A 25,632-nucleotide genomic window follows, 5' to 3' on the forward strand; every position below is an offset into this window, starting at 1 on the left:
CCCGCAGGGGGGTCATCGGAAACGGTTCTTCCTTCCCGAAGACATCCTAAAAACTTGGGCCAATCGGCCAAACACCATTTCATTACTGTTATTAAACTGTCATCATTATGTTTCATTTATATAATGTGAACCCGATAAAAACATGTATTCCATACATCACGTCTCTCCTGAATTAAATTAAGCGTAATTAATGTTGGCATGACTGGTTGCTTAATATCATTTTTTTTGCACCATAAGAAAACAAGTTAATATCGATACAGGTTTTAAGTTCAACTGGAAGAGTATTCCAGTGCTTGATGGCCGTAAACGGAAATGCTGATCGTCCAAAGGCAGTGCGCCTCAGAGGGATGGTTAGATCTGCATTTAATGCAGATCTGGAGTTTCTGCAACTCTGCTCACGGCGAAGCTGAAAAAAGCCCCTCAACGGTGTTGTTGTAGAATTGTGAATGATTCTGAATACCAATTGAACTCGGGAAAGTAGAACAAGACTATCAAAACTGAAAAGTTTGTATATGGACAGTATATTGCAATGATGGTGTTTTAATGACTTTCTATCCATAACTTTTAAGGCTTGTTTATAAAGAACCTCAGGTGGTCTCATAGCAGTCTTATAGTTGCTTGGGACCAGCAGGTTATACAGTATATGAAAATGTGATAGTATCATGGCATGCAAAAAGGTTTTCGATGCTTCTATGGTTAATGAGTTCCTAATATGTTTACATTTGAAAATGTTATATTTCAGCTTTCTAGTCATGCTTCTAATATGGCTTTCAAAAGTCAAATTGGCATCCAAGATCATTCCCAATCTGTCTATCACCTTCTATCATGGGCCATTTCTGATTGGTTAACAATGGCTGGTACATGTGGAGCACAGCACTTCTGATTGGTGTGGATGACTGACACACAAGAAGAAAAAAAAAAAAATGTAAAAAAAATCGCATGCTTTGCGATTTGATAATCGCATCATTTCAAATCGCGATTTCGATTTAAAATCGATTAATCGTTCAGCCCTAGATTGGAGCGACCAGGTCGGAGCGTTACGGTCGCATTGGGTGGTTGTCTCCTGAGGTTTGGTTGGTATTTCAACTCTTTGTTAGTCTGTCCTAATTAGAAAATTTCCATCTGGGCTACAGTAAGTCAATTGAGTGTACCATACACATGTTCATGCATGAAGTACTCTGTTGGATGTCGTTGTTACTTTATAATCAAATCAGGTGTACAGCATATGGTGTAGGGTGGCATGTTGGCATAAGGCAGCCCCCAAATTCATTCAAGGGAGTTCATATTTCAATCAGGATTGACTTAATTTTTAATTATAAAATATGTATTGACATAAGCACAATATGATATGAATAGACTTTGACCAGTAGACCCTTGAGGAGGGTCGCAGCTATGACGTCTGAAATGTTTTATTGCAGCACAATGATTGGTTGTTGGTCTTTGCAACATGTGGTTGGTTAACTATTAATTATGATAATGAAGATGATTATTGTTAACTATGATTAGCCTATTAGAGACATTTGGGGAAGTGAGAGAGAGACATGGAGTAACGTAGGTACATGTAGTCTTCCTGATTGAACTTGCGCTGAGCTTCATGTGTTATAAGTGTGCAAATTATGTATTGCATACATACGGAAATCAACACTTCATGATTTAATTGATTGTAGTGCTTAATAACAGCTCTATTTGATGGTCTAATGTGTGACTTAACATTCTTTGAAAAATGATATCTTAATCAATCCCCTACACACAAAGAAAAATTCTGTGATTATATTAGTTGATGAAACTCAGATGCCGTGGTGCTTTTAATGTCTCCTACATCATATATGAATCAACTTTAATTAATGAAGAAAATGTCAACATAACTGCACAATCCATTGATTCTTATTAATGTTTTATTGTAATATTATACAGTATTGTATTAATTCCCAAGATCGTGCTCTTGTGTCCATTGCAGTGTAAGTGTTTCCTCACTGTATGTGGCTGACTGGGTGAGCTGAGTTTTTTTTTAATGCACAGTGTGTGTTTGGGCACTGGAGGATAGTGGGTGGGGGGAGATTTGTTAGAGCGTGACCTTGTTAAAGCGCTTGCTAGCACTCACCCCATGTGTTTAATGTAATGTATGAGGCCCAATTAGATCATTGCAGGCGTTAATGTGAGAGGCAGTCTTTAATATACAGACCTCTGCCTCAAGAGAAAACATTGTTAACTTTAAAGATTGTGTGTTCGACTATATCTGCTCTTGAAGGTTGCCCGTTGAGTGTTTGACCTGTTATCACTGCTGTTTTTTATGAGTAGGTCCCTATTTTTTTTTATCCCATGCAGGCAGGATGGGTTCAAAAGATAAGTTCACTATTTGGTAAGTCTGTTTCCAAAATATATTGAGGTTTTTGTACATTAATCCATTATTAACAGTAGACTAACACAACTATAGGGGATATTTTGTTGTCAAAGTGTAAAGCAAAAAAATGTAAATATTTTTGATTTAAATCCCATGAAAATCGGGAAGCTGATAATGTTATTGAAGTAATCTGTAACTTGGTCGTGATGAAAGTAACAGCATCAGAGGCACCTCTAATACAGAAACACACACGCACACCCACACCCCAAGCCCACCAAAACCAGAGAGGCCAGACAGAATAATCCCATGAAAGATCACAGTAAGCGCTGTACAGATGTTGAGCATCATCACTGAACATGCCACTATTGGATTTAGATGTTGTCATAGCAACAACATGATGGACAATTTGTTTGTTCCAACACTTCAAATTAGTCTTAATGTTAGCTCCAAAGTACAGTTGATAATGACAATGTGTCAGACAAGTCTTCTTTTCTAGTAACACTTACACATACTGTATGTTTAAAAGTAAAAATCGCAGGTAACTGACAGACGTCAAATCAATAGCTTGTGGCCCCAAGTGCATTTTTAACCCATTTCCATCAACAAATAAAATTGCAGAAGTGATTGTGCTCGGCCTTGATAATGGCGAGTATTGACTCCTAATGTCCTTAACAATAAAGACGTTTTTTCGCCTCATTACATTTTTTTATGATTACAAAATGTTATTTTGACTTTGTCGCACCCATTCAGCTTGTCTTATTCAATGCAACTTCATTTGCATGAAAATAGAAAGGTGGGAAGCCCGAGCTTCTGTCTGTCGCGCTCTCTTCAGATGTTCTTTCTCTCCATCTGTGATTGCAGCCTGTGACTCATCCCTGTCTGCCATGATGTCCACTCACAAGACACACACGGGGATGATTATAGCTGCGGATCAGGTGATCATCTCTTCATTGTGCAGAATTCTAACTTCATGGCGAAGATAGAAAATGGTTTGGAATGGTCTTCTTCTTCCTCTTCTATTTTTCCCTGGTGGGCTTACAAACATTTCCTTTTTACCTGGTCCTAGCCTGTGTAATGGCAAGGTTTTGTCATTCTTAGTCAGATGAAACACAAAAATCTCTAATGATGATTACTGTAATTGCCGCTCAATTTGTCTGCCTCCACCTCCCCCTCACCTCCAAGGCATCCCTCCCTCCTTCCCCACACTCTCGATAACCTGCCATCAGCAGACTGTTCCTGGATTTTCTCATGCAATTATGCAGAGCTGCGTGTTATTGGTTTCCATGGTGAGTTTCTAAGATAAACATCAACGTATGTGATAGGAGAGTGGCTTATTGATTTAAGAGATCTTGGGGTTGCTCTCATAATGTGTCCACATTTGACCTTTGACCTGTCCTTGTGTTCTTTGACAACACGGCAGACTGTGGTTGTTTTCATGGTTGAGCTGAGGAGACTTTCCCTCATATATGTCCCCTCATCCCTCCACCCCCTCAATTCACAGTCTGCGTCTACCTCAGACCTCAAAATGAAGCCAAGTCCCTGCGCACATTGATGGTGATGATCTACGACACGATAAGATTTTGGAAGATACTTGAAAATTCACAGCTCAGTTTGAAAGATTGTTGCCCGTTGTTAAAGCACAGCTTCAACTTGATTTGATTCAGTCATGATTTAAAATAAATGTTTCAATTGCTTTCGTGTATGTTAGTACAGATTAAAATATCTTCAACTTTTCAAAACTAAAGTTCATTACTGCTTTTGGTTCTTATTTTTGTGATATTGGCCATCATTGCCAATAACTCATCTATTTTTTTTGATCTGGCTACCTCACCACAACAAAGTGTGGGGACAGCCAGAACCACATACAGTGTTTCTGTCAGACTGGCTATTAATAAACCAATAGTTTACCCTGATTATCAAACTCCAGTGGTCCCCAACCTTATTTTTTAATCATTTAGGTAAACCGAAAACTAAATCTTATGGTTATTTCACATACAGAAAAGTCACACAATAACAATAACAATAACCCACATTGTTAATGCTAAGTGCAGTTAATTTGTGTAAAAAGAGCGATTGAGATACATTGCTTGTTAATATTGAATCAGGGTTACGTTTTCTTGTTATTTTTGGGGGAATTATCAATACAAATATCCATATTATTAGTGTTATTATATTATTTTAACTGCATTCTCTCATTTTCTCATCAATAAGAATAAGGCTGTTTTTCAGAGAGGAAAGGCTCTTGGAATCTAACGGCTTGTGTTCAATGTGATGTTGTTCTCAAAGATGGCAACATTTAACTCAGTGAGTACATTGATATTATAACCATCAGGAATACAAAAATGAAACCAAAACTACCAAAGAAATACCCAGATTGTATGAAATGTTATATTATTCATTTATAACAGCAAAAATAATATAAAGAAAATGGATGTTAGTTTTGACAATCTTTCAAAAAATCTAATTGCAACCCAAATTAACATATGAGATCCTAGACCTTGTTGTTATAAGTACACACAGGGTTGGGAGGGTTACTTGTAAATGTAATTAGTTACTGAATACTGAATACATGGCTCTGAAAGTAATACGAATACAGTTACAGTTACGTGTCTTAAAAAAGTGTATTAAAATGTATTCAGATTACTTTTAGAATACTTTATTTTTTTATAACAGATGGGTATGTTTTGGTGAACAGGAGACACTTATTTTACTGTGATTTATTTATTTAAACCTTTCCTTAGAATATGTTATGAATTGTAAGGTGTCCTTGGGTGCTTTGAAAGGCGCCCCCTAAATATAATGAATTATCATTATTATTATTTGAAACGATGTAATAACTTTTAAAACTTTTTCCAGTCACTTGCCCCATGCATTCAGCAGCAGCAGGCCATTCACTTTTATTTGATCCCGTTATCAAATGTCATCATTTCGACAATAAATAAATGCTACATAAACGTTATCTTGCACATTTTATCTAACCATCTCCGTTTCTAACTTTCAATATATTTTAAAAGAGATCTCTCTCTCTCTCATCTGCGTGCGGGGGCGGGGCCTCACAGACACGCTGCATCCCACTCTCTCTCTCACACAGACACGCTTCATCTCTCTCTCACACAGACACGCTTCATCTCTCTCTCACACAGACACGCTTCATCTCTCTCTCGCTCACAGACACACTGCAGCGCCGAGCACACAGATCTGCCGGTAATGAATATTACATTTTGTAAGGAAACTCTTTTCCACCAATAATTCCAATAAGTATTCCAAAATGTATTCACTTCAGGTTTACGAAAGTAACTGTAATCAGATTACTAGTTTTTCAAATATAACGCGAGCTGAATACAGTTACTTGATTTTTGTATTCTGATTACGTATAACGCCACTACATGTATTCCGTTACAACCCAACCCTGAGTACACAGTACATTATATTTAAGTTTTAAAAGAAAGAGTCAAATGCATCCGCCCAGATCTCTGATCTAAAAAAGCTCTTGGTGACTTCCATGGTGAAAAGAAAAGAAGCTCTGACAAAGTGCATGACCTCTGAATGTTTCCTATTTCCATACAGTAACTCATTCCTGTAATCTACAGAATACAACCACAACCTTCACAGAGGCCGCTCTGAACTTGTTCGTCACGGTGAAAATCCCCTTCTGTTCTCCGCACACAGAGCGGCCGCAGTCCAGTTTTCTCTGACAAACCAATCTCTTCATGCTGTATCTCTCCGCCTCTCTCTCACGCTGTCATAGCGCCTTTTCATCACTTTGTGTTTGTGATCAGAGTGGCGCTCACCACCACTCTGTTGCGGGCTGATGTGGTTTCAGCCTGCAGACATCCTCTCAGGAGCGAGGGCCCTGTCTTGTCATGTGATTTCCAGGACTGTCTGGAGGCAGCGTGGGCGTTGGCAGAAAGGGAAAAAGGGTGCAACTGGGTTAACTCACGCAACCCGTGGGTCAGCTGTGGTTGAGACTTTGTGAACAACGATTGTTAAATTGGCTGCTTCGACTGCCTCGTTTTTACACAGTTCTGCCAAACACCACCAACTCATGCCTGACCTCCACTCCCACCACCGCTCCCTCTCTATACCTTTTACTCTAATGCTATGAGAAACACAACCTTTAGGGTAATTACCCTGACTGCATCTCCCTCATTAGACTCCTGCGGTGGAGCCCATAAACAGCAGCAGTATGTGGCCCCCAGTGAGCCACACAGAATTCACTCTGGACTCGTCACCCACACATAACCTAAACACACATCACATAGCTATTAGCACAAACTGCTCTCAGTTTTGAGCACATGTTTGCAAGAAAAACTGCTTTAACGTCACATTTAGAACAAGCAATTAACCATGAATTACACCCAACAATCCGGGCAGTCTGACAGTAAGCGTTTTATTTATTTCACATCCACTGCCAACATCACCACGTTATGAGTCTCAAATTAGTGAAATGTAAAGTATGTAAACTAACAGTCTGGAAATCTGCCTTTGTGCAACCACGCTTGATTATCTCCAAACACTACTGCCAGAAGAAAATGGAGATTCACCACAAAAGGCTTGGGTGTGTGTTCATGTTGTGACGTTGATGAACGATTTGTTTACTGTAGATGCTGGAGCAGCTTGTGCCGGGCACCTGCAGGCTGAGAGTCTTATTGAACATTGGCTTTGTTCAAAGCCCCCTCAGGTTCACTGCATCCCTCATTTTCATAATCACTACACATTTGGATTGTGGAGAGTCAGTTTGTTTGACTCTAAGTGCAGCAGTCTGAATCCATTAATAAAAAGTCAATGAGCATGGTCAATATGGCAGTTTAGGCAAATTCATGGAACCACAATAGTGTATTAAGGCTCTTGCCCGTAAGTAGGTCCAGCGGGATGGCATTTTGCTGCGCACTGTGAACAATCTAATGCAATTATGATCAGAATAATGCCTGGTATTGACCGATGTGAGAGGCCATGAGGTGCAGGGGTGGGGCTGCTCTGGGGATGACCCCATCCCACTACATGATTGATTGGGTGTGTCGGAGCAATTCCAGCCCAAATGACTCAGTGCGGGCCTGTGTGTCGAGCTTCGTCCAGGCTGGGCTTGCGTTATTAACTTACCCAGGAAGAGGGCACCGTAAATAGCCTGCAGTGGAGCCTCACTGGGGGACACTGCAGAAATAAAGAGGGGAAAAGCAGCCCCGCTAAACTCAATTTGTAATTTAATCCAGGGTGCTGCCATCGATCGAGATTTGCTCTTCCAACAGCAGCCAACCTACAGCTGGGCAATAGATTAAAGCACCTACAAATGTATCATCCTCACGCCAGTGCCAGCCTCTGTTTCCCAGAAAGTCGTGAAATTGTTTCAATGGTCAAACAATGTTCTGTCCTAACCAAACATTCGTCCTGTGTTTTAGTAGGCGTTAAGGAAGTTGAATGTATGTTCTTTGAGTGTTACAAAACTGTATATATTCTTTGAAAATAATTTTTATTAAAGAACAGTCACCAGGAAATTGTTTTTGGTCAAGCAAAATGTTTTTGAGTTTAATGTGAAACCACAAAACTCCATCTTCTTCCATTTTATAGTGAGAGTGCCATAAGTGTCCCATTTCTTGTATAAAACAAAATGGCATCGCCAGAAACCAAAATGTTTTTTTTTCAATCATCTTTTGATGTTGCAGGGAAGTATTTATAGAGTATTTGTTACGTACTTATGATGATTGGGTCTTTCTGCTGGCTGTATTACATGTTATCATGGCAGGGAGGTGCTCCCCATTCACCTCCACTGCGTTTGCTCTGAGCTCAGTGTCTGTGAGACGATACCTGTGTTAACTACCAGCTGTCAGCCGAGACCAGTAGCTGCCTCCACACATGGGAGTAGGTTCACATCAGTCATGGATAAAGAGCTGTAACTCCACTCCCATCTACACCTTCTGCTACTCCACATATGAATGTAATTCTAGAAAATCTGAGCGCGTCGTCGAGAAAGAGCGTGGGAGGTGGATTTGATGGATGCCTCTGTCTTGTTAGACGGGTGGTACCGACAACTCCCTGTAAAATAAACTTTATGTGTCACTGTTGTTGCCCTGACAGCATTAGGACACCATTTGTTCAAAAACAAGCTCTGTGTAAGCAGGGTAAGATAACTAAACATAAGACTGGTTAGACTCTGCAAACACACTTTGGCTGAACTGTTTGCCATATGGAGCAATTAAAGGCTTTTATATTTATAGGTTCTGCTACGGCTGTAAGGGTGAGAGGCGAAAGGGAAAATGCATGGTAGCTTTTCTGTGAAGTAATATGCCTAATTCCCCTACAGATTTTTTATTGGTTGCATGTTTTGCTTTCAAACTCGTATAATACGCTTGGTGTATATTTTGCTCTTAGTTTTATTATTGAGCCTTTAATCAGTTACTCTGATTTATTTTCTCTTTGTCCCATAAATTCAGCATCCCTCTTAAGGGTTACAATTGTATTGGCTGCTTCTATGTAAAAGGCGATACATTATTATACATTATAGGCTGACTTAATGGAAGCTGTATACCTTCACTGACCCCACACAAACTCCTTCATGTTATTTCCCTTGGTAGATAAGGAAAATGGACTCGATTGTTGCTGGAGATAGATGTGAAAGACAATCCTACCATTTTGACCGAGCCATAATGGACTTCTTTTCCTCCCCCGTGATCTCTCTTTTCTGTGCGCCTCCCTGCGTGTAGTCGGTCTATTTGGTTCAGCTATACCGTATGACTCTCAGGTTTTTATCGGTTCCATGTGTTTCATGCCCAGTCAGGGACTAGGAGGGAATGAATTGATCCCTAAAGAAACAGCCTGCTTCAATTCTCGCCATCATTTTAGCCAATCAGCACCCCTGCTTCTCCCACTCACTCTCATGATTTTCTCACTGGAGTTTCAGTAATAAATCCAGGAATGCTTGTGAGCACACACAAACACCATGTATCTCTTCATCTCTCCATCTCATATGTACAAGCATTTACCGCCAAGCTAACAGGAAACAGTCGCAGCGTGTGAAAGATTGGCTGCTCTCGCACTCTTACACAAACAGGATTACCCGTTATTGTTATTTATTAGCTTTCAGTAACCTTCCAGCAATTATTAATTTGTGTCAAATGAGGCGCTAGTATTCACTCCCAGTCCCCAAATCCCAACACATAGGATACAACACTGTAGGTCTTTCACTGTGGTCCTGACAGTATTTATGGAAATGTGCCAAAAAGCCAATGAATCCCTGCATGGCTACGATGATGTCATGCTGACCTCTGCCATGGATGTATATCTCATTTTTATGATTTTTTTTTTGTCAGCATCAGAATTACTTGTCTGCATAAAGGGTTGGGGGGAGGTGATCGTTTTAGAGATTGGGTTGAGTCTTTGGAGGCAATTTATGGTCACTCTTTGATTCCTCCTGAAATTAAAAAAGCGGGCTCATTTCATCAGGGGTTTGGGTTCAGCCGTTAAAGCGCACACCCTTTTATTTGACAAACCGTTATTTTCCACCCACAGACATTTCTTTATTTGTATGATTTATGCACCGGCTAATCCATCACAATCACAAGCTGGGAAAGATGTTTTCAGCACCATCGCACGCTGTCAAGGGCATGGGTTGTGATTTAGGGCATGTGGATCTGTTGCCGCTGTGAAGGGAGGAAGAAGTTCGAAATGGAGCTCGGTCCGCTCCCGACGTGGGTCAGTGGAGAAGTTGAAGCCCTGGAGGAAGGGGAAAGATTTTCTTGTTTTCAGGGTTTATTTTTTCAACGTTTTGGGGGATGGAGGGGTGCCTGTTTACAGGTTTCAATTGAATTTGATGGATCAAACATCCTGAAAAATAAACACACACTCACAGAGACGCTCACTTTGTCATTCTCTTCATTGCACATAGAGTAACACACTCCATCAGTTGTGCACATGTGCGCAGAAACACGCATACACACATGAACACACACACTCAATTACCACTACTGCTCACCATGCAGTAACACACCAGTTCCCCTGACACTTTCTATACTAAACAAACAGCCAGATGAAAGCTCAAGTCCCCGTCAGAGTTATACGACTATAATGAGCTGACCAAGGGTAATGGATTGCTCGTTACTGCAACTTAAGTAAGTCTTGCCAGGATTCCTTAAAAGGAGAACATTTGACTTTATCCATGTCTGACTATCGACTTCAATCAGACTTTCCCCCATTCTTAAGGTGGCTGCATGAGCTATATAAATCATTGTATGAGGTTAAAGAGTCTGTCGATTGACATGTAACCTAAAATAACCCACCCTAGTCACAGTGTTTGTGTTGGTGATATAGCTAGTCCTTTATTTTTAAGTCCTTTTGAATTGATTGAGTTTTGTTTACCTCTTGTACAATGGTTATGGCGAGTGATAGCTACAGTATGAGTATACCAAGTTCTGGATTCCACTGTTGTTGTGTACAGATATTGTCGGTAACAAGGATATTTTTAGTAACACTAGCTGCCTTACCTTCCTTTTTCTGGCAAACCCTGATAGAGAGGAGAGTTCTGTCATTCAGTCAACACCAGCAAAATGAGAAATTCCTCATCGTGACCCCACAGCCTGCACCGCTCCCAATATAACACCTGTTCAGTAATGACGATGAAGGTCACAAAGTTGACTGTGACCTGTGTAACAGTCTTTGATGTCTATTTCAAAGTGGATTGGACATGTGGCTGTCTCTAGAAAGCTGTGAATAACAGACAACTTGGCGGATGCTGTTCTGTTTTTGAATAGTTGTCAGGTGTTAGACATTACAGTCCCCAAGCCCTCCCCCAATGTTTCACATCTCGCATGGTTTATAACACTTTGTGACACACATTCAGCTCATTCTCCTAAGCACAGAAGACAAGCCTGTGTCCACTACCCTTCCTTTCTCCTCTAAGCAAAGGCTGTCACGGCTGACACCTGGCTAGGAGGAGCTTTAAACAATTACAAATTCCTGGAAAGCTCAAAAATGTCACCTGCCAAGAAAAAAATAAATGGATATAAAAGGAAAGTTCCCCTCCTTAGATTAAAAAGTCTAAATTAAATCAAGAGTACCATCGGTGCGTGCCGGGGAGGGTCCTAATGGCAGACTTTTTCATTCTTTTATTTCATTATTCCATTCTCCTTGCTCAGCCATCACCTCAGCCTCTCTGACTCATCTGCTGCAGGAAAGGGGGAACGAGAGGAAGAGCACCCAGGAGTGGAGGAGTGGGGGTGGGCACAGTGCCCGCTCGAGGCAGAGTGAGTCACGATGCACCGCAGGATCCATTAATCACAGTGTGGCGCTGGCTGTGCCGGCACCTTGGCAGTGGCCATCACACCCAACCTGAGCAGCTGAGAAAATTAGGTTGCTTTATCTCTCCCCTCATATGTTATTGTTGCCTCTCGGCTCCCCTGCCTGTGGTCCCGTGGTTGAGGATGAAAGGACCCGAGCACAAGACCCTGGTCAGCTAATGTCAGGACACTCTACACTCTGTGAACATAGAAATCCTGTATTCTTACACCCTAAATTACACTAATCATTCAGAATGACCTCCTTAATTCAAGGAAAATAAGGGCAACCAATTTCCTTGAAAAGCTGCAAACCTACATTTACTATTCCAGTCCATCAGTTATGGTTCTTATGCACCACGGACCTTATTGTTTTATTTATATCATAATAAACTAAATTATGTGGTTGTTGACTTTCGAAACAACATTTAAAGAGATCACCTTAAATAAACTAGAATGGACATGTTTTACTATTTTCTGATATTTTGAATGACCAAAAAATTAATTTATCCTTTTATCAAATAATCTGCACATTAACAGATGAGGAAAATAATCATTAGTTGCAGTCCTAGTACTGTATTATGAACACATTTGAAGTAACTTTGATAAAGAGTAATGCAACATGCACACAAAATAAAGATGCCTTGCATTGATGATGGCTCTGGTGACAAGAATGAATGTGACGCCTCAGGATACAACTGTGAGAATGATGCCCTTTGTCTCAGAGTTATGTGCTGTACAGTGCAGAGATTGTTAGAAGTTTAGATTTTTGGGGCGCTTAAGGTATGTGACATCAAATGATATCTTGGCAATGGAGTCAGGCTTTCCAACCCCTTTTTTAAAACTTCTGAAAAGTTAAAAGACAAATTTAGTTTTTGTTCCAAATTGATAGTTGGATAATACAGTGGCCTGTGTAACAAAGAAGAAAAATAAAAAACAGTAAATGTATTATATAGATGCATAATACTTGCACAATTTGGGTATAACAAAGTCAGGGAGAACAAAGGCATTCAAATACAGAACTGCATAGGAAGTGCTAATGAAAAGAATTGAAAAAGCAGATTTTTTTTCTCCAAATGCATGATTTCTTAGTAAATTAAGACTAAAGTTACAAAAGGATCTGCTAAATGTGACAATGGTCAATTCCTGTCCATAGCTCTCTGCTCCAAATAGCTTCCATTACTTTCCCACAGAGGACTCTCGTCATCTTTAAAGCATCTTGTCAAACCGTTGCAGCTGTTATCAATCACTTCGCCTAACATCTTGAATCCACTGAATGTCAGATGTTGAAGATTGAAAAGTGTTTGAGGATGGGACACTAAAGGCTTGTTGTATATTTTTTGAGCATCTCAGTGCACTGCGGGTACGTTTGTTAGTGCTAAACATTAGTTAGTGAAACCACATCTGTGTTTCCATCTAAACAATGTTCTTGTAGGGGATTAGGAACAATACTGAGATGGCTTTGGTCTTCTCCCATGAGTTATGGCTGGAAAATGGATGTTTGCAGTTTTTTAAGCTGGACTGTAGTTTACTGTGCCTGAGTAGATGGAATGTTTGAGCCATTATATCCTTAATTCAGCATTGCTCTGATGCTGCCTGGTGGGAATACAAATGGCATGTTGATTTAATCTTACCTTTCTTACCTCTTCACCTGGCATTGGCTGTTTTTGTTTATTCAAATCACATTCCAAACATATGATTCTGCATTTAAGTATTGGCTTTCTGTTTGGTTTAATCAAGCTGTCATGGTCAATCATCTCAAATACTAGATATGAATAATGCAATACTTGACAATCACCAATATTTGTTTGAGTCGGCAATGCTTACCCAAACTGGATGGGATTTGTTTAAAAAAAATGTGATGTTCATTGTTTACAAGTGTTGTAATTTTCTTGTTTAATGAATGCATCGTGCTCAAAAATGTGTGGACCACATGCTTCATCCATTGTTCAGTTTTAACACCAAGGTTTTGTGCTGATCCATTCATAACACATATTGCATCTTGCGTTTCTCTCTGAGCCAAAAAGCCTTCGGGCGGTTTCATCCCTCTTGGATTGAAATCATGGACGGACATCACACGTCTTTAGGAGCTTCCAGAGTGCATCGCAGCCCTCATAAAGATTTCATTTACAGCTGTTGAATCATCCCTCTGTCTCTTTTGTGTTCTCCATCATTCCGCCTCTCTGCCACTACCCACACCCTCATTGTAGATGGCAGGGCTTCTTACCCAAGGCCACTGTGTTAGTCACCACTCTTGTTTTTTCCTCAAGACTGGTAGGACTGTTTCCCCTCAACCCCCCTCTCCGCTTACTTTGAACCCAACCACCCCTTACGGTGCATCTTCCCCCTCATCCCCCATCATCTATCTCCTCTGTACTTATGTCTGGTCCGCCTCCCTCCCTTTAATCTTATAAAAGTGGATTTCTGATATAGAGAGTGAGAGAGCTTTTAAGTGGATGGTATTGAGGTTGGTATAGAGAGTGTATGATGGCTGAGAGGCTGGGGGCAGAGTGGTGGGATGGGTAGAGGGCAGGTGGTTCCTGTAATGGCTTCTGCCCCAAGCCTCCCTCCCTCCCTCCCTCCCTATCTGCCTCTAATGAGCCTGTACAGACACCCAGTAGTGGGTTATGATGTTGTGGTGAATATGAGAGCTGGACGCAGAGAGTAGAAGAAGAGATGCCGAGTCCATCGAGTGGCGCAGCAGAGCCGGTCACTTACTGATATCGATCCGCGTCCCAATCCATCTCAATTTACCTCAAATGTAGTCACATCCAATTACGTTTTACTCCATCTTAAAAGCAGCATGTTTCAGCAGATGCATCTGAATACTGCAGTGAAGTCTACATATATGCAGCACACAAAGGAAAAAAGTAACCTATCCTGCAAAACTGGGGCAGCGATCTACTTTAGGTAACACGCCGACTGTGAATAAGTACCTCATACAACTTCACTTTTAAAACATCCGTACTGTCCCTTTAAGGATGCACACAGTGAAGAAGTGTGCCGTTTTCTTTTATGTGTACAATCTAATTTTCTCTGTCCAAATGTCTACAATCCCTAGGGTGAACATGCTTTGTTTTAACATCTCCATTTGAGGAGAAGATGAATGCATTCTCTTATTCTCCCCCCACCCCACCCTTTCCTCTCTTCTATTCCCCACCAGCTGAGAGCTGCTGTCTGGGTGGTAAAGTCTTGACTGCAGAGATGCACAAACCGAGGAGTCACTGTCAGAATGTTGCCGTGTACTTTCAGTGAGAGTTTTTGTGTGTGTGATGAATGGCGTATACATACAGAACAGTAGTTGTGGAGATCCATTCTGTTTCTTATTATAGTCAAGGATACACAGAGCAGGAGCCTCTCAGTCTTAATGACAGCGGTTATTTCAACAAAGACCAAGCCTCTTAAAAAAATAAGATGACTAAAGATATAAGTGCTCCGTACGACTAACAGTCAGCCTCCTGTGGTTCCCATTGCAGTTATTGTTGTCAAAGAAAAGCTTTTATTTTTAACTAAGGAGAATGTTTCCTTTTTATTTCCATGTACACAGTCATTTGATTACATTGCTCAGCCTCTAGTCTATACCATTGCTTGTGTATATTTCATTTAGTGTTATGAGTTTTCTTTTACTGCTTTTTTTTATGAGCTTTTAATCTACTTATTTTCTCTCAAATCTGTCATCTTTTCAAAGAAGTCCCTTGAATAGCACTCAGAAAGTGCAGACTTTAGCCTTGCCCACAGTGTATTCACATCTGTGAAGGGGAGTTGAAGTACATTTCAATTTTTCTGATTTTTTTCCTTACCACATGAATGCAGCCCAAATTCCAGATTTTGCAAAGTGAATGAAAGTGAAAGATAAATTGTGAATCCAGTCTGTGATCAGTGTTGCCAGTTTTGGTTTTCTGACTGCTTTCTTTGTGGCTTCTTAGAAAGAATAACCTCCTTGGTGGATGTTCAGTAAAGTTTGCAGTAGCTTAAGAAACTATTCAGACCTGCTAGCAGTTCAAAGATTCTCCAAAGCTACACAAGGTGTGCTTGTAGAGAGTTATTCAAGAGGATTTTCTATTGTTTGTATTTGCGGCAAACGTCCCTACAAAATACTTTTAAAGAGTCTGACTACTGTTGTAAATTAAACAAGTTTCTTTAATTTGTATGACCATATGTGTTTTGGCATTGTCATTGTGGGTAATTGTGTTTAGTTTTTCTAGCCAAAAAAGTAAATAAATTAAATATGAAGTCCCAAAGTCTACAGAAGGTGAATGCGTACACTGCGGAAAGCTTCTGAGATTTCCCCAACCACGATGTTTCTAAACCTAACAAAGTTGTTCTTGTTTCTTAATTTAATTAAACCTTTACAAATATTGTTGTCACATCCTAAAACTGATTATTTTTTATTCTCATTTGTAGCTTTTTTGGGACAAAACATGATTACACTCAATTTCTTGATGAGGTTTTACAGACTGAATCATTTATTATTTATTTTTATGTTTTTACAGCATGAATGCAATGTTGAGTGTTTTATTATTTTTAACCAAATTCATCTAACCACCATTGTACCCATTCAAAAGTATTGGACGATGTTTCTTTATATTCACAGCATTGTTATTCAAAAATACAAATTGGCCCATTCTCAATAATGAAATGTCAATTATATTTCAAAATGCAATTACAATGACTTTGCATTAGGAGATTGGTTGTCATGAGTACGATATTAAACTATTTTTACAGCTTTGTACCAGTGGAAATCTTGCTTTTTATTTGAGTTCATGAAAGCCTGCAGGATGAATAATCCATCACTTTTCTCAATCATCTGGGACTAATAAATGTGACACAGTTTACAGGACCTTAGTTACTATGACCCCGGTGAAAAGCTGACCTCTACCATGTGACAGTTTATAAAAGCTCAGTCTAGAGCAAGTGCTGTAAAGTGTGTTTTCACTGATAGAGTGCAGTTATGTGGAAAACGACATATTTAGGTAGGTTTCCATTGTGGCTGCAGATTGAGTTTGTGGGACAGGAGATGGTGGTGGGGGAGCAGTATGGAGGTGATAATGGAAGGAACATGCACATGGAAGAGTCCCAAGAACATAAATATAAAACCGTCAAAAACTTTAGTGAGAACACCAGACAACCTTCATACGGAAAATATCACCTGTTCAGGTCAATTACAGATGCATGTTTCTAATGTTGGAACAAAAATGTCAAATAATAGTCAATATGAGGACATCTATTAAATTCACATTTGGCCTAAAGGTAGGAAAAACCTGCAAATCAGTCAGTGTGCTCACTGGCAGGAGCTGTAGTAATGTGACTAAAGAATAAATCCAACAAGATAGTGTGTCTTGTGGAGTTCCTAAATGATTTAAATAAACAACAAATATTTTTTGATTCGGTATTACTCAATAAAATGCATTTCCTTCATCATAATTTGCATAAACGTTTGTTTATTTTGAGACCTTAATATTTTACCTCCACGTTTATTTAGCATCTCGCTCCAGATTAGTGGAAATCGTGAATAACCATTTGCAGAATTGTGTAACATTGAGGTATGTGTACAGTAAAAACAATCAACCTAACCAAATCCTAAATGTTTTTTTCTTTTTTGAAATACATGTGTTGATGTTTCGTATCATTAAAAAGATTATGTGTTCAATAATACAAATATCAATACTTAACAGTACATAAGACATGACAATTATAAACCAACTTTGTGTTGCTGCAAAAAAGTTGCAGCAGAAAACTAACAGTGTCAATATTTCGGATTTAAACCCAATGCTAAAGGAAACCAGATAACAATGATAAATCAATCTTTAAACTTTTGGTATAAGGCCATGTGGAGAATGGGACCAAAACCAAATTGGAGCGGCAATGTGGCGCAGGGATTAAACCTGAGCATCACTGCCTAGACATTTTTCTTGTAAAATGTTGCAGTGTAATCGCAAGCGCTGCAAGTTTTTTAAGCCAATGGGAAAATGTCCTCACCCTGGCATCCCTTTCCCGTGCTTGCATGTTGTGGCTTCACCTTCACCAAAGAATGTGGAATTAAACGTATTCCCATGCGGAAAGTACATGTTGGCATGTAAAAGTCAATTTTTTATTGAATATGTTTTACTCTAAAACATCCACTCGTGCCTGGAATTAATTTGTATGCCAGATGGATTGAATACTACTTTGTCCTCTTACTCCCCCCNCACCCCAAGTCCTTCAGTCTGCATAAGGGACACCAGAAAAGGAGCTTTAACCCACTCTTCATCAACATTTATAGATGCCCTAAACTAATCTCTAAGTGAGTCTACAGTCAACTCTAACACATCCTTCCATTAAACAAAATTGACTGAGCCTCAGATGCATCGATGTTGCTCAGTAGCCCCTGACATTTGACCTCCCTGTGAAGCGAGGAAGAGAAGAGTGAATCTCCCCACAAGATCAATAATGCCTCCATTAAACCCAAAGAAGATTATTTATGCATGCCAACTAATATTACAGATATACCAAGAAGAGTAATCAAAACATAGACATGGGGATTTAAAAGCACCAACAGGTTTTTCTAGAAGGGGATCTCTATTTGTTTTGTTTCTGGTGGATCTACTGTTTAATTTAGCACAGTTTAGGTATAAAAAAAAACAACTCAGAAAACTAGAGCCAACAGCATTAATCTCCAGTTTATTGTCATTGGATGTTTTCCAGACTGTAAATCATGGCGGTGTTGCGCTTTGGGAGGGATTTGTCTTCATTTACAAACATTGATTGTATTGTCCCATGTTATTTGTGTTTCTTTCAACTGAATTCTTCCCATTTAACAGAGATGAGACAACTGCAATATATATATATATGGGGTATTGTTGATAAGCAGCAACAGCAGTGTCGCATATGTGTGTCCAATTATGTGTGTATCTGTGTGTAAGTTATACTGTTGTGTCATTTACTCTGTCAATGAACATCTGTCCAAATTCCATAAACATGCTTGCTCATGGTATACCCGCACCGTTGATGAAATAAACACCCTAACCCTAACCATCACCTTTGGTTTCAACAACAAACAAAAAGAGGTTGATATTACGCTTCACTAACATCAATGCTAGTAGAGCCCAGCTCAAGTGGTTCACTCTCACAGATCTTGAACGCCCACACACTGGTGTACAGTAAAATAATTGACTCCTCCATATGCAGTTCATAGGCAGCCATTCTTTACAGGCAGCAACAGGGGGATGTGATTCTGGATGATGTCCAGGTGTGGAGCCCGCATCTCCCACCTCTGTCATTAAAATCCCAGCCTGTGGGAAGGACGGTTTACTGGGCTCTGCTGAGTGTGCTGACCCCAAGAAGAAGCCGTCAGGATCACCTCTCTCAGATCACTGCTAACAGCTCACCCTCATAATTCACAAACACAAGGCAGCAGACGTCACGATGAACTAATTTATTGCTCATATTCTACTGTTAAGTGACAATCTCTGTGGTGTTACACCATATGTATGTGCCAGCGATGACATTTTTATTACATGTTGGCAGCGTACTCACTCACCCAAGTCGTGAACTTTGTTTTACATCCCGCTGTCAAATTGGACATGCTTTGCCATTGTATTTGCTGGTTGAAAGACATGCTGAGAATCAGCAGGATTTATAGCGAGTTGAGTTATTTGGATCAAAACTGTATTTATGGTCATACTGGGCTGTTCGATTTTAAAGACACAGCTTTGCTCTTTGAGGGATATTTAAGAAAAAGCATCAATGATTCTGTTGGGAGAAATGGCCCTTTTTCAAATACATTTAAATAAGATCTTAGTGACTTCACAATGAGAAGAAACTAGCACAAGAGAAGTTTGGGGTGGTGAAAGATTTATTGTGCTGCCTGTCTCTCTGAGAGTCGACTTGATGCATTTTGTAGCTAAATGTCTTAGTATGCCAGTAGGCATGCTACTCCTCATTTGTAACTGCCTACTTGCCAACACAAAATGGATTTGTGAAGAGCTGATTTAAACATGGGACTAGAAAGCAGCATCTGGTGAGCAAAGAGACTCCGTTTTCATCCAGTGATGGAAAACCAAATCAGATCAAATTCAGAGTGCACTTGCATTTGAGGGCTAGTCTGACTCGGGACTCTGTTGGCATAACAGTACATCTTGTCAGTTTATTCTTGAACTTTGAAACAGCATTTACAAAACAATTTCAACAATAGGCAAAACATAATGGTTGATACTAGTCCTTAAAGTGCTAAGAATAATGGAAAGTTCCAAAATATCTACAAATGTACAAGCTATATATGCAAAAGTAGACTAGGTGAAAAGCTTAAAGCAGCCAGCAAGTGGATTTAATATTGCTTTGTAAATTGTTTCCAATGTCGGGAAGCAACTGTTAAACTCATGTTTGCCAATATGTTTAGCAATAAAAACTTAATGAACTTGCTTGCAGATAAAATATAATATATTCCAAAGTTTCCTTTTCCAATACTTATTTCCCAGTTTATTCTATATCATAATGTATAAATGGCAGTATTTGTGTGACTGATCAGTACAAATCTGCACAAAGGATTATTTCTGACAATCATGTGGATCAGAATGGATGTTTTTCTTTCAGGCAGGGCATGAGTCAGACACCAGGTCTTGCATTAACCATTAACCAGGCTTTAGGAGAAGGGTGGGGGCCTGTCCCATGCCTATCAGACACACAGGCTGTATAATCCACACTGACAGCCTGAGGTCCAGTCTAAAAGGGTTTTCCCACTCAGCCTGCAGACAGGTGAGCTTTGATGGCCTCTGGGTTTCAGGAAATTCTGTTATGACCCACTGAGCAAGCAGTAATGCAGCCCAGAGAGCATTCACTCTGAAGGGGACGGTGCTGGACTTTGTCTCAAAGTAATGCTGTGAACCGTGCTTTTTCGTGACTGATATCCTGCTGTACAGCGAGATAATAAGAACAGTGTTCAAGCCCTACAACATGTGTTGAGCCTCAAACTTGTAATTGCTTTGCGATGGGATTTGAGCTACAAGTACAGGATAAAGGCCAGCAAGGTTATTAACAGTGAAGAGCGACTTCACATAAAATACCATGTCGTCGCTATATAGCCATGTGACAATATATCATGTACAAGTCATTTGTCAAATTTCTATTAAGTTGTCACGTCAAGGATGTTGTTTTACTAGATTTGTTATGAATTTTCTTTATCAGCTGACTAAGTGCTAGATTATTAAACTGGAATCCCTTTTTGTTCTGGCTTACTGGCATTTGAGTGGATGCTGTGAAAACATGCTCGTAACAACTGATTCTCCTCACATGAGAGGAACTGGAGGAAACCAGAAAAAGCTAATGGTGATCTTGCATTCCTCCTGTGATAATAACTGCGTGTGTGGTTAACACATGTTGTTTAATGTGCTGCTCCTGGGTGTGTTTGATACCTGGTTACCGCTCTAATTTGATGTGATGCTGTGAGGACGTCTTCTTCCACTTTGTGTTTTGACTCTAAGGACCATTAACACACGTGCACATAATTTCACACTTGTCTAAATGCTTGAAATGTAAATAGTGTTGCCTTAAAATAGCATTACAGCTCAAAGGGCAGAGGGTTTCCTAAAGAGGTAGCAATACAGTAACTCAAACCTAAACATGTGCCAGCTTCCACTGAGAATATTTGTAGGTATAATGTCTTCGATTTCTTCCCTTGGGTGGATCGTCTCATCTAATCGTCTCTTCCGCTCATCATTTATTCATCATCATTTCTCTTGGGTATATTAATAGCCGTCATGGGAATACTACCAGTGATTTGGTTATTCAAAAGTTTGTCTTACCATACACGTCTCCAGGCTATGCCATGATTAGAACCAAGTCCCAGTAACTCTGACATATGGGAAGCATCAACCTTTTCCAGGTTGTCACTTCCTTCCTCTTTATTTTCTCAGCCATGATGGAGAACCGATGGTTATGTCCATTCGACAATGCCCCTGCCCATTAGAAAGGTCACCTCAAGTCATTAAGGGGGTTGCCTGTGGTCCAAAGGTAGACCTTAGACAAATTGAAAGCCAGCAGGATATGAATTACAAATGTGAAAGAGAGCTCTACCTGTATTTCTACTTTTGCTTGATAAGGAAGGAAAGGCTCAGAGGTAATGGCTTGTTTACACTGTTTGGAAAGCGCTGATCTTTTGATTCATGTCATTTGCTCCCAACTCAATCAATCAGGGTATCAATCAGCGGTCTGTGCTTTAAGTAAACATATTAATCGCTTTGGATTTCTGCTTTCCTGATGTCCAACCAAAAGGTCAACAGCAACTCTGAGCGAGAAGAGTCCCGACTGAAGCTAGAGTTTCCATCTTAAGCAAACACTAATTAGTTGAATAAGCAGTAAAACCGTCATTAAAGATGACTTGTTCTGCTGCAATGCAAAGGGCCGAAAAGCTACTCGGTGCTTCTCCCATCGAGGCAGGAAGCCCCAGGTTATAATGGCAATGGCTCCTGACAGACCCTCAGTAGCAAGGAATTTGTTTCAATCAGCTCGAACACGATTAACTCTAAATGTATGTTTTTTATTTGTTTTTGTTGCAGAGACTGTCTCTCTGCCTTACGACTGGTGAATGAAAACTGGATCTTGATAATAAAGTTCAAGAGGGGTAAAAACGCATAAAATATAGGGATATTTGCTTCATACAGGCAAGCAGTGAATAAAAAAAGTTGTCAATCCCTCAATTATGACTTAGATGAGGTCACACCTTGTTCCATTACTTTTTAAAGTATTTATTCCACACTGTATTTGCTGCTGCTCCTGTTAACTTTAGTGTTTCCTGAGCTTTTGTTCAACAACTATTTTATTCATCACTGTTATTAAATGTCTCCCTTATTTTCCACAGAACGCTGATTGATCCCTTGATTGAATACGTTATAACCTTTTAGTTGTTGACGCCTGTATGACATTATCAAATGTTTATCTTAGTTTTACAGGTTCATGTTTGCACAGAACTATTTGTACACAATGGTTTTGATGATAGAAACAAAGAGTTAGCATTTATGTATGCTGGCTGTTAGAGGCTTTTATAACCCACTCTCACTCTCCACTTAGTGGTTGGGAATATGGCAGACCCTCCACAAGAACTGGAAATAGTTTTCGGTGTAGGGGCGGGATTATAATTGTGCCATTCTGTGTGTGTAGAATGGAGGGAACTTTAAGCTGCGTATCAATGTGCGACCCTGTACTGTATGAGGACAATAAAGCTAAACCTTGAACCTATGCATGTTTCTCAACAGTACATAGTGTTGTAATGCTATTATCTTCTTTGTAATGTCCCTCTTGTCACTATTGCTATCTCTTAAATCTAGATTACATAAAAGACCTCAACCTCGGTATGGTTACATGACATTGACCTGTGACTAAATATAATCAATGAACAGTTGATTCTATTTTACCATCCAAGGACAATCCTGTTCTTGACCTTACAGCATATACAATTACATGTACAGTATAATAATGGGCCCCATTACTGCACAGTGTAATGTACATATGATAGTTAAAGATTGTGGTTTGTTCTGTGAATTAATTGGAAACTAATGCGCTTGGAAAAGTGATATGCTGCAGCAGACGTTGTTCACTCTCCACTCTGTCTACTGAATATATTATTTTGATTGTTGTAGTTGCTACCAAGTGAACTCAGTCTTGCTTGTTATTAACACTAGGAGACTAGAATCAAGACTTTTTCCTCTCAGTGACTTTTCAAAATCAAAAGAAATCAAAAAGCTTTTATTGTCAGTGTACAGAATACAACAAGATTTATAGTCACTGCTCCAGCGAGTGCTTTGAAAACAGATATATTAAAACACAAATTAAAAGGTCTGACAGTTACGACCAGTTATAAACAGTAAAACCTTCATGTCAGCAAACACAGCAAAGTTTATACTAAAAACTTTTTTTTAAGTACCTATTGTTCTGTATTTTTTTCATTTACCCACTGAGCTTCAACTCCACAAATAAGGTGGTTTCTTTCTCCAAAGCACCTCAAATATGTTTGTACAACTCAAATTGCGATCTGCCTCTCTCACTCTCACTCACTGTCACTGACTTTGGTACTGCTGCTACTTCTCTCTGAATACTTTAAATATGTGGCAGCTGAGAGTTTGGGCAGCAGCCGCCCTGGTGGTCTTTCACTTCTCTAATTGCAGCCCCCCTCTTCATCTCCCACTCCCTTTCTACATCCCTCTCTGCTGCAGCGCTCTTCCCATCATCAGTGGATTTACAGCATGGAATGTAAAATGTCGTGTAACAATAAAACATGTAATCTTCTTAATGGAGGGACTGACCTTACAAGTTTGATCCGAGTGTTGCATGTCAATGTGCCGTCACTTCTCGGTCAAACTGCAGGTCTTTATAGGGATTTGTCCCTGACATGTTTAACATTATCTCTGCTCCAACGGGGTTGAAAGGACACCTTATAAAGTCACCCTGAAGATTAGGTAACTCGTGCCTACATTACAATACAGAGACAGGCCTTTCCAGTCATTAGACAGAGCCCTGCACTACTGTAACCACACCGAGGCTGGCTCTGCTCACACACACCTCTCCTAATGGCTTTCCCAGGAGCGGCCCCTGGCTGGCCCGAACTCTTGTAATAAAAGGTTTGGATCTTTAAAGTGAAACAGACATGCCCTACATCTAGCTGGGCACAGTGTTGTGTACAGCAGAGCGAAACAAGGGGTCCATGTTGAATTTAGTGAGCATTTAATTGAGTACAGTAAGACCGAAGGGAGTAGTGGGAATTATTGTTAAGACCCAGCTCATGAGAACATAACATTGATGTCCATCCAGACATCTATTTCAGCGCTTTTACCCCACATGCATGTATTTCACTGCCCTCTTCTCTTCTTCCCAAGTGTTGTCGTCTTTGTGCTCAGTGGCAGGGTTAAGAGTTCGATCTAATTCATCCTTCTTTTTTGTACCACAGGGGCAGTGAGGTGGACAGCAGGCCTGTGCCAGTGAAGGATTAAACACTGTCATCACCCTCTCCTCCCCCCCGTTGCTCAACACTCTTCCATCACCCACGACAGCAGGTCCCAGTCCTCCCAAACTAAGGCCAAACACATGCCAAACTGCAGAGAGACAGACAGGTAACTCCACTTTGATACGCAGCATATGTTTCCAGCCTCAATGTACATCTTGACTGCCTCCATCCCCAGTTTACACAGGATATAATAATATAGGATTTTACTTTATTGGACTTTTTATTGTGTCTGTGCATGGAAAGCATTGACCCCTCATCAAATTACCTCATGAATTAAAGGGTTCTCCTGTAGATCACTAGCAGACATAAAGCCCCACCAGTCCTTGAATATGGAACTTTTCATTAAAATCGCTTTAAAAAAAGAGGCTAAACCAAAATGTATTGAACCAATCATGTCGTAATGGCCTTGGGTCTTTTCTTTTCATGTGACCCGTAAAGTGCTAACATTTGAAGTCACTCCGGAAACCCAGAGAAATAGGCGGCCATATTGTTCACACACTTGGTACTTCACACCTTTTTGTCTCGTGTCAGTGATTCTTCCTCAAACTCATTTCCAGGCCACAGTAACAGCAGTGTACAATAATGGAGGTGCCATGACATGTTCCATGTGTGCATCACATTGCCAAACGTATCAAAGGAGCGAAGGAAGATTACCTCCAAATGCTTAAATTCTTCCTGTTCTAGTGTTACTGTAAAAAATGTAAGGATTAAAAGAACATTTTGACTACTTTTTAATTTAGTTGTAAATGGCAATTTTTTCATTCCGTGTTCTATCAAAAAACAGCTGAATCCAGCATGCACACTTAACACACACTCAGGCTTTGGGCGCTGGCGTGGAAGGTGGTCATGATTCTTGGTGCCCACAGCTGGAGATCACCCACACAAATTCCAGGAGGATTATTTTAATTTAAAGCTGGGGTTTTGGGGGGTAGGAGAGCCATATTCTGTGTGGGACCCTATGTATATTAAGCAAACCACTCTTGCTGGTGGGCCATTTTAAATCATAAAATATCTGAATGCTTCAGCCCCTTTTTTCATTTACTTTATGTCCTCTC

At 40.0% G+C, this 25,632-nt stretch overlaps 1 long non-coding RNA gene across 1 annotated transcript in view; it reads left to right on the top strand.

The window, feature by feature from the left end:
- LOC104955809 (uncharacterized) overlaps positions 1–25,312 on the top strand; it is a 39,946-nt gene extending 14,634 nt beyond the window's left edge. Inside the window, exons 2-3 of the long non-coding RNA XR_799486.1 lie at positions 24,521–24,683; positions 25,135–25,312. This is a non-coding gene — a long non-coding RNA (uncharacterized lncRNA). The remainder of the gene's footprint in view (positions 1–24,520; positions 24,684–25,134) is intronic.
- Positions 25,313–25,632: the final 320 nt, after the last annotated feature.

The sequence above is a fragment of the Notothenia coriiceps genome, unplaced genomic scaffold (genome assembly GCF_000735185.1).
Source record: "Notothenia coriiceps isolate Sejong01 unplaced genomic scaffold, NC01 NC01_scaffold00024828, whole genome shotgun sequence".
Lineage (NCBI taxonomy): Eukaryota > Metazoa > Chordata > Actinopteri > Perciformes > Nototheniidae > Notothenia > Notothenia coriiceps.